General features: G+C 39.7%; 1 protein-coding gene across 6 annotated transcripts in view; it reads left to right on the top strand.

Moving 5' to 3' along the window:
* bckdhb (branched chain keto acid dehydrogenase E1 subunit beta) overlaps positions 1 to 15,082 on the top strand; it is a 102,692-nt gene that overhangs the window by 64,069 nt on the left and 23,541 nt on the right. For 2 of the 6 annotated variants that reach the window (XR_010006407.1, XR_010006404.1), the window contains exon 11: positions 10,229 to 14,387. The exons of 2 other annotated variants lie outside the window; for them this stretch is intronic. The gene's annotated coding sequence lies outside the window, so the exon portion shown is untranslated. The remainder of the gene's footprint in view (positions 1 to 10,228; positions 14,388 to 15,082) is intronic. 2 more of the 6 variants (XR_010006408.1, XR_010006406.1) reach the window with 2 other exon arrangements.

The following is a 15,082-nucleotide window of genomic DNA, read 5'->3' as shown; positions in this document are numbered from 1 at the left end:
TAGTCAATGATCTACGCCGGGAACTGGACAGGGGGAGTGTGTCACTGCTGGTTCTGTTGGACCTCTCTGCGGCCTTCGATACCGTTGACCACAGTATCCTTCTGGGACGCCTTGCCGGAATGGGGCTTGGGGGTACTGTTTTGCAGTGGCTCCTGTCTTTTCTAGAGGTCTTTCCCAGATGGTGTCATTGGGGGACACCTGCTCGGCCCCGCAACCATTGTTTTGTGGGGTCTCGCAGGGGTTGGTGCTGTCCCCCATGTTGTTCAACATATACATGAAGCCGCTGGGAAAGATCATCCGGAGTTTTGGGGTGCGGTGTCATCTGTACGCAGATGATGTCCATCTCTGTCACTCCTTCCCACCTGTCACTAAGGAGGCTGTTCAGATCCTGAACCGGTGCTTGGCCGCTGTGTCGGACTGGATGAGGGCGAACAAATTGAAATTGAATCCAGACAAGACAGGTCCTCCTGTTCAGTCGCAAGGCTAAACAGGGAATAGGGTTGCAGCCTGTGTTTGACGGGGTCACACTCCCCCTGAAGACACAGGTTTGCAGTCTGGGTGTTCTCCTGGACTCATCGCTGAGCCTGGATCCCAGGTCTCGGGAGTGGCCAGGGGAACATTCGCACAACTAAGACTTGTGCGCCAGCTGCACCCGTTCCTTGGGAGGTCTGACTTGGCCATGGTAGTCCACGCTCTGGTTACATCCCGTTTGGATTACTGCAACGCGCTGTACGTGGGGCTGCCTTTGAAGATGGCCCGGAAGCTCCAATTAGTACAACGGGTGGCAGGCAGATTGTTAACTGGGGAGGCATACAGGGAGCATACTACTCCACTGTTATGCCAGCTGCTGATATGCTACCGAGCCCAATTCAAAGTGCTGGTTTTGACTTACAAAGCCCTAAACAGTTCTGGTCCAACTTACCTGTCTGAACGTATCTCCTCCTATGAACCATCAAGAACGCTAAGATCGTCTGGAGAGGCCCTGCTCTCGGTCCCACCTGCCTCACAGGCGTGGCTGGTGGGAACGAGGGACAGGGCCTTCTCAGTAGTGGCTCCTCGGCTGTGGAACACCCTCCCCAGTAATATCCGGCAGGCCCCAACTCTTCTGGGCTTCAGGAAGAACGTTAAGACATGGCTTTGTGCGCAAGCATTTAATGAGTAAGTACTATATTGACATGGTCTGAACTAAGGTCTATGTGCAAGATTTTTTGGAAGAATGGAATTAAGTAAATATATGTTTTTAAGCTTGAATAATGTATTTTATGGATTATTGTCAATGGTTTTAAATGTGTTGTTTTTTACTGATTTTGTTTGGCATTGAATTTTGCCTGTTGTTGTAAGCCACCCTGAGTCGCTTCGGGTGAGAAGGGCGGGATAGAAATGTTGTAAATAAATAAATAAATAAATATGGTCTAAATGTCCATTAAAACCAGTTTATTTGTCTTTGAGGAAGAATAGCATGACGTTTCTTCAGCCATGGTATATAATGCCAGTTAGACAAAGATTTCTAATTGAATTGGACAGTGTTGCCATGTAATGAATACAGTGTTCTTGGCACTTCGTCCTGGGGCAGTTCTGTCCATGGGACAAAAGTTTGTGGACTATTATTGAAGGAATCAGATTAATTGATAACAAGGTAAATGTGGTAAGTGTCACTAACAGTTGCACTTATGTCATTGTTTATTAATGGCAGTTCACAGGTACAGCATAAAGATTAATTAGTTTTATTTGTACAGAAGCACATTTAGACCAGTGAGGGAGAATAACTAAATCTAAAATTTTAATTAACTTACAAATGAATAAAAGGGTGTGTGTGTATATATGTGTGTGTGTGTATGTATGTATGTATGTATATATATATATATAAAATGTTGGATCTCAATTTAGTGAATATATTTATAGAAATTCTGGTACTTCTTTGTTTCAAATCACATGTAAATTTTGGAATGCTGGGCTTTCCTGTCAATTCTTGATCAATGAATAGTTACATAATTTCTTCTTTTAATTTTCTTTTTAATCTAGACATTTTTTGGTTTTGTTGTAACGCAGTGTCATCTGTTCTATATACAAATTTTATGTCACCTTATTTTTATGATGAATTGACCTTTCCATCAACTCTTCCTCCTACCTGCCTCATTCAGAACACGTAATGTTTGAGACTGTACATAATGTTGAAAAAGCACAAACTCGAAGTCCTAGGTTTTATTGCTAATTTGGCTTTAATGTATTTTTACCTAATTTGAAAGAGAGAACACTTTTTTTCCCCAGGAATCAACCTGGCCCAGTAACTTTCTGTTCAAAATGTTCCACTTCTGAGTGTTTCTAGAAATATTTTACTTCATCTGGACAATAGGTACCTAGATAAATGAAGTCCTGAAGCATGATCTATTTGTTTGTTTAAAATGTTTTAGTACACATTAAAAAGTGCAGAATCCTCATCCAAGATAGTATTTAAATAACATTAAACATCAGATATCAATCAGAACAAGCAGTAAATAACCTCGCAAATAAAATCAATAAATGTATCTAAGATCATCAGCAATCCAATAACATTCAATACAACAAAATTGAAGGAAAATAAATAAAAGAATCTTACAGGGTGTTCTTAAAAGTCAGTAAAGATGGGCATTGATCCCTCATAGATAAGGCTTTGCTTTTAATGGCAGGCAAGATAAGGGAACCTATGCTGCTGAACCTAACGTGTGGGAAATGCGATGCCAGTGAAGGTTGTCCTTCAAGTATTTGTCCCAAACCATGTAAGTTTTTATAAGTCATATCTTGCACTTTAAAGTGGGCTCAGAAATACATCACTGAACAGTGGGAATGGTTCAATGAAGAGGTCGCAGGTACTCTGGTGACCCAGTGAAGTGTCATCTTTAAAGGTATATAGCTGTTCCTCTGCACTTGTGATTTTGACTTTTGTGGATTTGATTATTCATGGCTTCCATTTTAAATGTTTTCTCTAGGTCATGTTCATGACCTAGGTCAACTCATGATTTAGATCAGCTCATTTTCATTTAGGGCCATACCAGCCTTATGGTTGCCTTCAAAGGGTGGTTGGATCCATGGACGGAGAATCTGTGTAGAGTAGTCAGTTCTCTTTACACCCCCCCCCCCCAAATTTGGGTCCCTAGATGTTACTGAATGACAACTACCAGCACTTTTGATGATTCACCATGCAGACTTGGTATAATGGGAATTGCAGCCCAATAGCACTTGTGGCTCTGAAGTTGGGGAAAGGTTAAAGGACATTTTAAAGCCAGACATCATATCCACAAGTCTTGTATCTTAATTCAAACCCAGTTGTCTTGACTAAATAGAACAAAGTGCAGGCTTCTAGATGTTACTGTTACCACATCTCCCATCAGTTCTAGTTATAATGAGGATGAGGAGTTGTGGTCCAGCATCTGGAGGGCCAGATAAAATGACATGGTGGTCTGGATTTGGCCAGTGGGCATGGAGTTTGACCCACGTGCCTTAGCAGGCCCATAGCCAGGATTTTGATTCGGCAGGGGGGGGGGGGGGGAGGCTGAGTCTGAATGAGAGAGGATCTATCCTAGCAAACCTTTTGTATCGTTATCCCAGTACCCCCATGCATATGGGATATATTGAGCATGGTGATCAGATCATGATATGAATAAACATAACAGTTTAAATAATAAATGTAAGACCTTCTCGCAGACCACCCTGAGAATTTTTTTTTTTGGGGGGGGGGGCTGAAGCCTCTCAAGCCCCCCCCCCCCCTCCGGCTACATTCCTGTGCCCTAAGTTCTCCAGTGTAATTCTGGTCAGTTACCTAGACATTTCTAAAGAGAACACTTCTCAAGGAATCTTTAGGACCTCTATTGCAATTCTATAGTTATGTAGCTTCCAGTGGAAGTTAAATATCGTGTCATGTTGGAGGACTCAGAGATTGTCAAAATGGTATTTTCTCAGATAAAAATAGCAATTTCTTTATTTGCAGTTTTTCACTTCCATAAGGATTCTGTGCCCCTAATCTTGGAGAATGTAGTGGGCTGACTACTACTACACTTCACAGTAGCTGAGCTTGAATATTACCGGTGAATTAATAACTAAGTAAAATGAGATTATTATTGCTTGGACCACAACTGGCAAAGTATAATATGCGTTTAAAAAGTACTCTGCTTTAGCTTCCAGATATTTTCCCCTCTGCATGATGGTTGTTCTCTGGGCCCCATTAGAGCATACTGCTCCTTTCTTCTTCATTGAGCCAAGCGACAAAGGGGCTGTTTGGGGTTTTACTTCATTCAACATTTAAAATGCCTAGTTCCAACTTGCCTAGTTCCAACAGACCTCGCAACCGCTGAGGATGCCTGCCATAGGTGTGAGTGAAACATCAAGAAAGAATGCTTCTGGAACATGGCCATATAGCCCGAAATACTTACAGCAATCCAATTAAAAATGGCATTGATGGACCTCCTTTATGTAAGTGTATGCAATATTCAAAGACAGGTTATGCTTCATATATTCCATTATCTAAACTTGTTTGACTCTCCTCTTTCTGGTTAAGATTGTATGTAGTATCTCAGTTTTACATGGTGCTGTCCGTTGCTCTGCAACAAGGAAGCAGCAAAATACAGACAACTTTGTGACTCATTTCCAACGTTCCAAATTATCAAACAGAACTCTCATCAGTTCCATGGCTTTCAACAGTGTTTTATTCAGAAGAGGGGGAGAATTTAGACATAAGATCAACAGTAATCTCTCAAATTATATAGAATTTGATGTAATTAAACAGTTATTCCATCATACTACAATTTACTCTTTTTGCCTTTTATGTCCCCAACTTTGATGTTCATAGATTTCAATGGTTTATTTCAGTGAAAGCTGGCCCACATTTTCAACATGCAGATTGCAATTACCTCTCCCCGCTTCCCCAAAATCATGCAAAATATTGTTGGTTGTCAGTTTGATTACAGTCAGATAAATATCTGTTGTACTTAATCCGAGCACTGGCATGGCTAAGCAATAGAGAAGAACCCAGGAGATACTGAAAGTATGCCCAGGAGCAGGAAAATAAATGAAAATCTGGCAAAGGAAATAACTCACGTAACCACAAAGAGATTTTTCTTTTAAAAGGCCACAACTTTATTATAACAGTTTTATACAACTGGCTTGGCATGATGCAAATATTCAGTGATCAAATGTCATATCTGTCATCCAGTAAGCCAATAACCCATGATCTGACTCGCATTGAGCCACCACAGAGTGACATCTATGGAACTCACTTGGATGCACCACCACGGTGTGGTTTTCCTGTCACCTGAGAGGAGGCATGCTGTTTTGCTCCCAAACTGGGCAGGCTCTGTATGCTTTATCCCAAAAATCCTTTAAGGGGTTGAAAGACCCACAAACCTTTTTCATCCCCAAGAAATTGGATCTTACCACAAAAAGAAAACACAAAACATTGCACCAGACTTATTCTTGACATTAGATAACACTTTATAACAGACAGGGAAGGTGGCAAAGGCTGATCAAGACTGAATGACAAGAGGACACTAATATCCTAATTTAGGCTTCTAATATGTGAAGACTTCAACTTCAACATCTGGCAAAGCCACACCAACCTCGGCTGCTGATTGTCTCTGCTTTCCAAGCCTGCAAAAAAAAAAAAGTGTGTAGGCTTCTAGGAAGAAGGGGTTTAAAATAGGGTTACAAAGAAAGGAAAGGAAAGGAAGAAGGAAAGGAAAAGGCCATAGAATTATAGAGTTGGTAGAGTCTACAAGGGCCATCCAGTCCAACCTTCTGCATGCATGCAGGAACACACAATCAAAGGACTCTTGACAGGCCTCTGCTTAAAAACCTCCAGAGAAGTAGACTCCACCATGCTCCAAGGCAGCATATTCCACTGCTGAACAGCTCTCACCTATTAAAATGTGCTGACATTGTATGAAAAGTCTCTGTAAATATAATTTTTAATAAAAGAGATAAAAAAAGAAAGTTCTGGATTAGGTCTCCAAGTGATTGGGGTTTGAACTCCCTGATTATAACAGTTAATGCCCAATTTGTTGAATGTTAGCAAAAAGCAGATCCTTTAAACTGAATTAATTAGATTGGGCAAACATCTCATAGGATGTGCAGGCAGGGTTTAGAACAGGATAATCAACTATAGATCAGGGTCTCATTATGTAGCGTCTTGCAGAAAACTAAGGCTTCCAGGTTGGTGGAGTGCTTTACTTGGATTTTATAGATTTTAAGCCAGTGTTTGATCTTATTCTTCAAGACAAATGGAATGAACTTGAGGCCATTAAATTAATCTGATGCTTGTGTGATAACACATGTCCACGATTGTGCAGGGCACCTGTCTGCACACCCACAGGAGTTAAACAGGAATATATTTCAGCTCCTGGACCATTTTTAAATAAATTTGGTGGTGAAAAAATGTAATTGATGCCATCCTTTGGCCTCTTTAACAGACCACTAGACTGCTGTCAATCCTCTTTTGTGCTACTGTTGCAGTGCTGTTATTGCTGATCAATACTGATTTAAAGCAGAGGTGGGAATTGTGAAGCCCTAGAGATGTCCCTGCATACCTCAACATTGGATATTTTTATATTGTGTTTTAATTGTGGCATTGAATGTTTGCCTTTTATATGTATGTGAACTGCCCTGAGTCCCTCTGGGAAGAGACGGCGGTCTAAAAATAAAGTTGTTGTTGTTGTTGTTGTTGTTGTTGACACAAAGACATAGTATGACACAGCAAACAAGATATATATGCTGGATTTTGTATCACAAAATCAAAAGTCGAACACTTTCCAAGTGTTTAGGACTGTGTGATGTATTTTCAGATGTTATGTGCAGATTCCAGTAAGGTGGCCTTTTGCAGTTGACAGATCGTAATTTTGTCAATGTTTATTGTTTCCAAATGCCGGCTGAGATCTTTTGGCACGGCACCCAGTGTGCCAATTACCACCGGGACCACCTGTACTGGTTTATGCCAGAACCTTTGCTCTTCGATTTTGAGGTCCTGATAATGGCTGAGTTATTCCTTTTGTTTTTCGTCAATTCGACTGTCACCTGGTATGGCAACATCAGTAATCCAGACTTTTTTATTTTCCATAACTGTGAGGTCTGGTGTGTTGTGTTCCAAAACTTTGTCAGCCTGGATTCGAAAGTCCCACAGTTTTTTTTTTTTTTGCGTGTTCATTTTCCACTACCTTTGAAGGCTTGTGATCCCACCAATTCTTTACTACTGGCAGGTGGTACTTGTGACATAAATTCCAATGAATCAATTGGGCCGCATAGTTGTGCCTCTGTGTGTAGTCCGTCTGTGCGATTTTCTTACAGCAGCTGAGGATATTATTATTATTATTATTATTATTATTATTATTATTATTATTCAGATGATGCGTGCAGATCCCAGTAAGGGGGGGGGATGATGATGATGATGATGATGATGATGATGATGATGATATATTGACTTAAGCTTTAGGATTTGCTGAAGGGCTACATAATCCCCACCTTTGGTTAATGAAGTTATTTGCAATCTACAGTAACAACAAACATTTAACTATTTGTTGCAAGACCAGATTCTTGGTGTCTAGTGGAAGGAAGGTCAAGTTGAAGGAGAAATGAGAAGCTAAGCATTTGGGAACAGTTTTGTACTTCTCTGGGGCCCCTTCCACACAGCTGTATAAAGTCCACATTGAACTGAATTATATGGCAGTGTGGACTCAGATAACATAGCTCAAAGCAGATATTGTGAATTGTATGCCTTGATATTCTGGGTTATATGGCTGTGTGGAAGGGTTCTGGATCTTGAAGTACTTTGAGTAAAGTGTGAGACAAAGAATTCTCAGAGGACTCTCAGATTTGCTTTAATTTTTTTAAACACAAAAAGAGGACACCACAGTTCCCTCACTCATTCAAGTATTTGTATCCAATACAGACCCTAGTTGCATAGCAACGGGAGTTTGGGACCATCTTAGACTTTATTATATGAATCTTTAGAGCCATATTTGTTATTCACTACTGTGTTTCTAAGTGTAGCCTTGATCCGTGAATCTGGTTTAATTTTTTTCAATTTCTCTGGACGCAGCATGAAGAACTTTGTTTCCCCCCCATTAGTCTCTAAGATTGTATCTGTTCAGCAGTATGATCAAATTTCATTTGTTTTAAATAGTCCTTTACCAGGTCCCAGTTGGTTTCCTTCTTTGGTAGACCTTGATTTGGAGATAGCCAATATGTGAGTCTATCCATATTCATCACCTACATGACTTTATTCAATTGACATATAGAAATTTTCCAGTCAAAATATAATATATAATATTTAATAAATATAATATATAATATTAATTATATATTATATATTACATGTAATATTACTAATAATATTCCAATATATTGATATAGTACAATATAGTAATTTATAGCCAGTATTGTGCTATACTAATAATATAATATTGCATGTAAATTTAATTTGTAAGCTGCTCTGAGTCCACTTCGGGGTGAGAAGGGCGGGATATTGTCAGGACCCAGGCTGCAGGGCACCAATAACCATACACAGAGGCCAGAATCTATCTAATATCTTTATTGAAGGAGTATATAAAGTTAATAAAAACAAGTGTAGAAAATAGTCCAGAGTTAGACCTTTCAGGAAAGGTCAAAATTAGTCCAAAGAAACAATGTCCAATATGAAATATTAAGGTCCAAAGTTGTAATCCAATAACCGAAACACTCACTTGCCAAGCAAGTGAGGGGAGGTGACAAGGTCCTTTAGTCCATGAACTTGAGCAAGGCTAGGAAATAACTTGATACTTGGAACACAAGGCTTGATTCAAGACAACAAGGTAACGAGGAGCAAGAACAAGATCCGTGGAATTACTTGGTAAAATCCGGGAAAACAAAGCGAGGCTGAGTCCTGGAAAACAAGGCAAGGTCCGCGAAGGTAAACAAGGCTGGAAACAGGAGCGAAGGCTTGAAATCAGGGACAAGGCTTGAAACAGGAACGAGGCTTGGAAACGGAGTGCGCTGTCCACACACAACTTACTCCAGTAGCTGACGAATTGACTCCGCAAGATGTCTTTGTGGGTAAAACACCTAAATAGGGTCTAGTTTTCCCACCAAAGAGCAGTTCTCTGGGGAACTAGAAACGAAAGCTAATCTCTGAGTCCAGATGCATGACTCCTTAAGGTTTCCCATGGAAAGCAGGCTTAATCAGCTGAATTCTTAGCAGCTATCCTAGCACTCCTACGAGAGGCCGCTTGAACCGCTCTCTGATGTTTACAAAACTCGTGGCGAGAAAACACAGGAGATTCAGGCTCAGGGCTTGTTTGACAGATTTCTGGAAGACAAATCTCTTGCAGGTGCAAGGTTCCCAAATCTGGCTGGGAAGGTTCCAATTCTGACTGAGACGGTGAAAAACCCAAGTTCTCCTCTTCATCTGGGACTACAGTGCCAGAAACGGGACTACATGGCCCATAACTCATCACAGATATAAATGTATTAAATATAATAAATAAATAAATAATTAAAATAGAGAAGGCAGAAAACTACAGACTTCTGGTTTTAAAAGCCCTTAAACTCTCTAAAGCTCAAACAATCATTAAATTTTAAAAATGCGAGAGTCTGACATATAAATATAAAAATACAATTTGTTTGTGATTAATTTTATCTTTTCTTAATTTTATCTGCCTAATTTTTTCTTTCCTTATGTCTCTGATCTTGGCCCTTTCTACACTGCCATATAACCCAGATTATCAAAGCAGATAATCCACATTATCTGCTTTGAACTGGATTATATGAGTCTACACTGCCATATAATCCAGTTCAAAGCAAATCTGTGGTTACTGTGGTGTCAAACTCCCTTAGTTCTACATTGTAAATACACCCTGAGTCAGGGAATGAAAAACCATAGGTAAAGAGGGAATGGAACAGAGTATTCAGCAAATGGAGTACCTAGGGATGCAACATTTTTCTTCTGGTTCAGCCTTTGTATTTATATTTCTAAGAGTAGCCAGCAAATAGAAATTTTAGGATTAACATACACCTAATCCTAATGCAAAAAACAGCCTATTCCCCCTCCCGTCTTCCAATTTAGAGCAAGTTGAAAATTTAAAAACCTATGCAACAAGTATGATGTAGAAACTCTGGTGTTGTTATAGTAGGGTTTAATATTTTAGTTATGTGTTGTGGTGTTCTCTCTCTTTTTGGACAAGATGTGTGCATAATGTTCTATTTTGATTTCCATTTTGGACCATATAATTAGGACTGGAAACAAACAGGACATTCTGGACACAGGAAATTTCAGCAGAGCATCTCACATGAGAAAAACAGAGCTTTGAAGCTTCATTTGTCAAATATGTTCAACGCCTTGATCCCAGAATGCAAAAGGTATGGTTAATGCAGATAAGGTGTAGTTCATTTGGGGAGTGGTGAGCTTGTTCAGGTTTCCTTTGCTATGGTAAAATCCCAATCCAGTAGCAACCTCGGTTACTTGTTCAGCAGGTTTTATTTATTCACATTCAATTAAACATGTAGTCTCTAGGCATTTTCCAGATCCTGCAGCACAACTCTGTGATATACTTGGGCCAGATGTCCTTAATTTCTTTAGGGTTTGCTATTATCCATGGTTTTACTTACCTACGCTAAGTCTGAGAACATATCTCCTGCAGATATGGGGGTTCATACTGTACTATCCACTATCAAAATCAACTTTTTGCTATTAAAACTTCTGGAATGCCTCTGTAGTTTGGGAATCGAAGGCACTGTGCTGCAATGATTCTGATCATATCTTTCAGAAAGGCTCCAGATGGTAGTGCTTGAGGATAGCTGCTCCTCAAGAAAGGAGCTGTTATGTGTCATCTCACAAGGTGCCATTCTATCCCCCTGAAAGACTGTGCCTGCGGCTGGGGGTGCTCCTGGATCCATCTCTTCAAATATCAGCCCAAGTGTAGATACTCAGGAGTGCTTACTATCAGTTTTGGCTGATATGCCAGCTGTGCCTCTTCCTAGAGTTCGAGGACCTAAAGATGGTGGTGTAATCTCAAGGTTGGACTTCTGCAACACCCTTTACATTGTGCTACCTTTATACCAGGTTTGTAAACTCAGTTGGTTCAAAATATGGCAGCCAGATTGTGTACAGGAACATCCGGGAGGGAACATATTGCACCCATACTAAAATCACTCCACTGGCTGCCAGTTAGTTCCTGGGCAAAGTACAAAATATTGGTTTTGACCTTTAAAGCTGTACATGGTTTGGGTCCTACAGGATTGCCTTCGCTTGTACAAACCGCTCTGAACACTGGGGTCCTCTGGGGGATGTCTGCTCCAACTAGCCAGAACCCAACTGGCAACCTTCACCCAGATGACCTTTTCATCGGCTGCCCCAAGACTGGAAGGACCTGCTGGAAGAGATCTGACAGCTAAATTAGCAATTGGAACTTAAAACACATTTGAGGACATCTCTTCTGGCAGGCCTACCCAGTCAGTTTTAATCATAATTTTTAAACGTGTGTCTTATTTTTAATTTTTGTTCTGTGTATTTTAATATGTATTTTATGGAAATATGCTTTAATATGTGTATTTTATAGAATGTTTTTAGTTGATTATGTGGGGTGGGAGGTTAAGAGAAGGAATGGTAAGGTTGATCATTTTTGCTTTATGTTGGAATCACAGTTCATTGCAAAAAGAGATGAAAATTCTTCAGTGATCTCCCCAGGTTTGTAGAACAGCTTACTCCATTAGGGTTGGATGATTTCTCAGATTACCTTCTAGATAGTAAAGATTTTTTGACAGGTTTTTAATTTGCCAGGTTGAAGCAATTTTATGGAAGACTGAAAAGTTATCTGCTCTGCTTTTATGACTTCTGATTTTAGCCATTGCAAGTTTAATTATTGTAAGCTTGGAAAAGATTATGATACTGGGGAAAAGGGAAGGATAAAGGAAAGGAGACCGACCAAGGGCAAGATGGATGGATGGTATCCTTGAAGTGACTGGCTTGACCTTGAAGGAACTGGGGGGGGGGGACGGCCGACAGGAAGCTCTGGCGTGGGCTGGTCCATGAGGTCACAAAGAGTCGGAAGTGACTGTACGAATAAACAATAACAACAAGCCTTCTTAAACTGTATACATATGTGTACAGAGAGTTGAGGCATACAATTTTATAGGAAGTACAGCTGGTCCTTCATATCTATGGATTCCATCATCCACAGCTTGAAAATAACAACAAGAAAAACAAAAACCCAAACCAAACCAAAATAGAACAAAAACAAAACAAAAAAACCTAGCAAGCAAATTTCGATTTTGCCATTTTATATAAGTGACACTATTTTACTACACCATTTTATATAATGGACATCAGTATCCTTAGATTTTGATATCCATGGGGGTAATGGAATCAAATGTCAGTGGATACCAAGGACCCATTGCAATATTTTACAGTGATTTTTTGGGGTTTGTTCACAATGGCTTTCTGTATTCTGATGATGTTCAGATGTCTTCAGTGATATTTCCCTTAATTTCCAGCAAGTTCCCCTCATTTTTAGCACTGTATTCCAATGCAGCTGAAGGGACCTTGGTTGGGGAAAGCTGGTGTTAGCCACTGGTAACTGGTAAAAACAAGATAATATGTTGTCATAAGCTCCAAATCTTTAGGCTCACCAGACTCTTAGGAGTAAATGTAAAAAAAGGATTGGAATCAAGCTGGAATCTAAAGGGATATCATAGATCAGAAAAAACTGAAAATTATCTTCCTGCACCATATTTTGAACTTGCTATTCCAACAAGGTCTTTCTAGAGTGCCTACCACAACCAGTGTGTTGAAAACCAGCAAGAGACCCAAGAGAACCAACAAGGTTGCAGTGTTTCAATCCAATTCCTGAGGTAGCTAATCCACTGTAGTGACCATAGCTCCTCTAGGTGGGCCTGAATGAGACTGAGTGAAAACCCCCTAAAGTAGAGATATCCCAGTATATGTGCCAGGATATTTTCCCAACAATGGAATAATAGCACACTGGCTGGAAGTTCTTACTGTTTTCCTCCTATCCCAACCTCTATGGCAGTTGGGGGCCTTTGTGGCCCTACGTATCTTGCTAGACAGTCCCAATAATCTCTTGACCTCTATCATACCTTGTTTTTCACTTGTATGTCAATTCATGATTTTATACTATTTATTGTGATTATTTTAAATTGTTTTTGAAATTTTATTGCTAGGTTTTAGTTGATTCATGTTGATTCCCTCTCCAGGAAAAGATGATATATAATAAATAATAAATAACATACATTGATAGAATATTGAATTAAAATATATCTTTCATTACAGGGGAAAATAGAAGAGCATATTGCAGGTGGGCTGCTTCAATAAAGAAAGTTATAGACCTGAGTATGAGGGTCTTAGCAGGACTGTAAATAACAAGATGCCTTGAATGTCTCTCATTATATAGAGTTGCCTTAAGTTCATGTCAATCTGACAGCAGAAAAGAACAACAAAATATACCAGAATATAATAATAGTTTTTAAATGACTTCTGAGTGTACAGAGAACAGCTCAGACAGAAAACGCTAAAAAAAAAGTATACTAGTGATAAGAGCTTGGGTAGTTACTTGATCCATTTAGGCACATCTTATGAAGACTTTTCCTTTAAAGGCACTATAGATAAATTTTGAAGAATGAATCAATGAATCTTAAGAAAACTCAGCTTCAGTGTAAATCCAGCAACCCACATAAGATACAATAACAATTTAAATGCTGAAGTTGAATCAGTTCTTGGAAGTTCAAAGGCCATATTTTTTTTCCGGGGAGACTTTAGAAGTGAGTGTCAGGATGGAAAACTTCCTCAAGGGATACTTCTCACAGTTTTACACATATATGTCTTACACAGCCTTGGGTGTCAATAATAGCTTTCTCAGGGTAGGAACATGTTGGTAGCTTACACTTTTGACTTGTTACTTTTAGAAGTTTGTGCCATCTGGATATTGGCTCATTGAAGATATTGTCCTTTCCATTTGTGTATTGTATTTTACCAACACTCTTATTAACACATGAAATACTGGTTGAATGTCAGAGCACCCACAGGAAAGATTAAAATATGTAAAAGCTCTGTGTTTACCCAGTACCATTGCCAGTTAATCTGAAATGATTTACTCTTCTGTCATTTATAATGGCGGTGGGATTGCATGCTCCTTGAAGGCAAGACACTACGCTGTTGATCAAATAGGCGCTGACCCCATAGCTAACCCGTTCTTTAGCTTTGCAGAAAAAAACATGGTCAATTCCTTTTGAATGGCTTTTACCAAGAAAACTCTTATAATCCAAGATGACACTCCCAGGTTGGAAGGCACTCAACAAACTACTGGGATAAAACAGAGGACAACTAGACCCATCTACACAGCTCCTAATGCATGGAATTTCCCAAGTATAATGATAAGGTAAGGCATGACTCACCCCCCCCCCCCAAAAAAAAGAGAAAAATGCTTTGTCAAATAGGATACTACAGGAAAAGAGGAAAACCACATTGCCCATAGTCAACTAAGGAAGTCATCATTTATTTATTTATTTATATATTTACATCATTTCTATCTCACCTTTCTCACCCGAGGGAACTCCAGGCGGCTTACAGATCTTGCAAAAATTCAATGCAAATAAAAACAACAATACAATACAATAAAATATAAAGTAGTTAAAAAACAATTTATATTAGGCATTAAAACACACGAGACAATATACAAAATTTAAAACATATAAAGTGCATAAATCCATTCGTCCAAAAACCTTGTGCATAATCCTTGATCCAGACCATGTTGAAGCTGTAAAAGCTTATTCGTTAAACGCTTGTGCGTATAGCCAGGTCTTTAGCTTCTTTCTAAAGCCCAGAAGGGATGGAGTCTGCTGGATGTCACTGGCGAGGGAATTCCACATCCGAGGAGCCACCACTGAGAAGGCCCTGTCTCTCATCCCCACCAGTCACGCTTGCGAGGCAGGTGGGGCCGAGAGCAGGGCCTCTCCAGATGATCTCAAAGTTCTAGTAGACTCATAGGAGGAGATACGTTTGGACAGGTAAGTTGGATCAGAACCGTTTGGCCCTGATTATGTAAGTTCAGGACCCTGATTATGTAAGATCTGA

The sequence above is a fragment of the Anolis carolinensis genome, chromosome 1 (genome assembly GCF_035594765.1).
Source record: "Anolis carolinensis isolate JA03-04 chromosome 1, rAnoCar3.1.pri, whole genome shotgun sequence".
Taxonomy (NCBI): Eukaryota; Metazoa; Chordata; class Lepidosauria; order Squamata; family Dactyloidae; genus Anolis; species Anolis carolinensis.
This window is presented reverse-complemented; position numbering and strand designations above follow the sequence as displayed.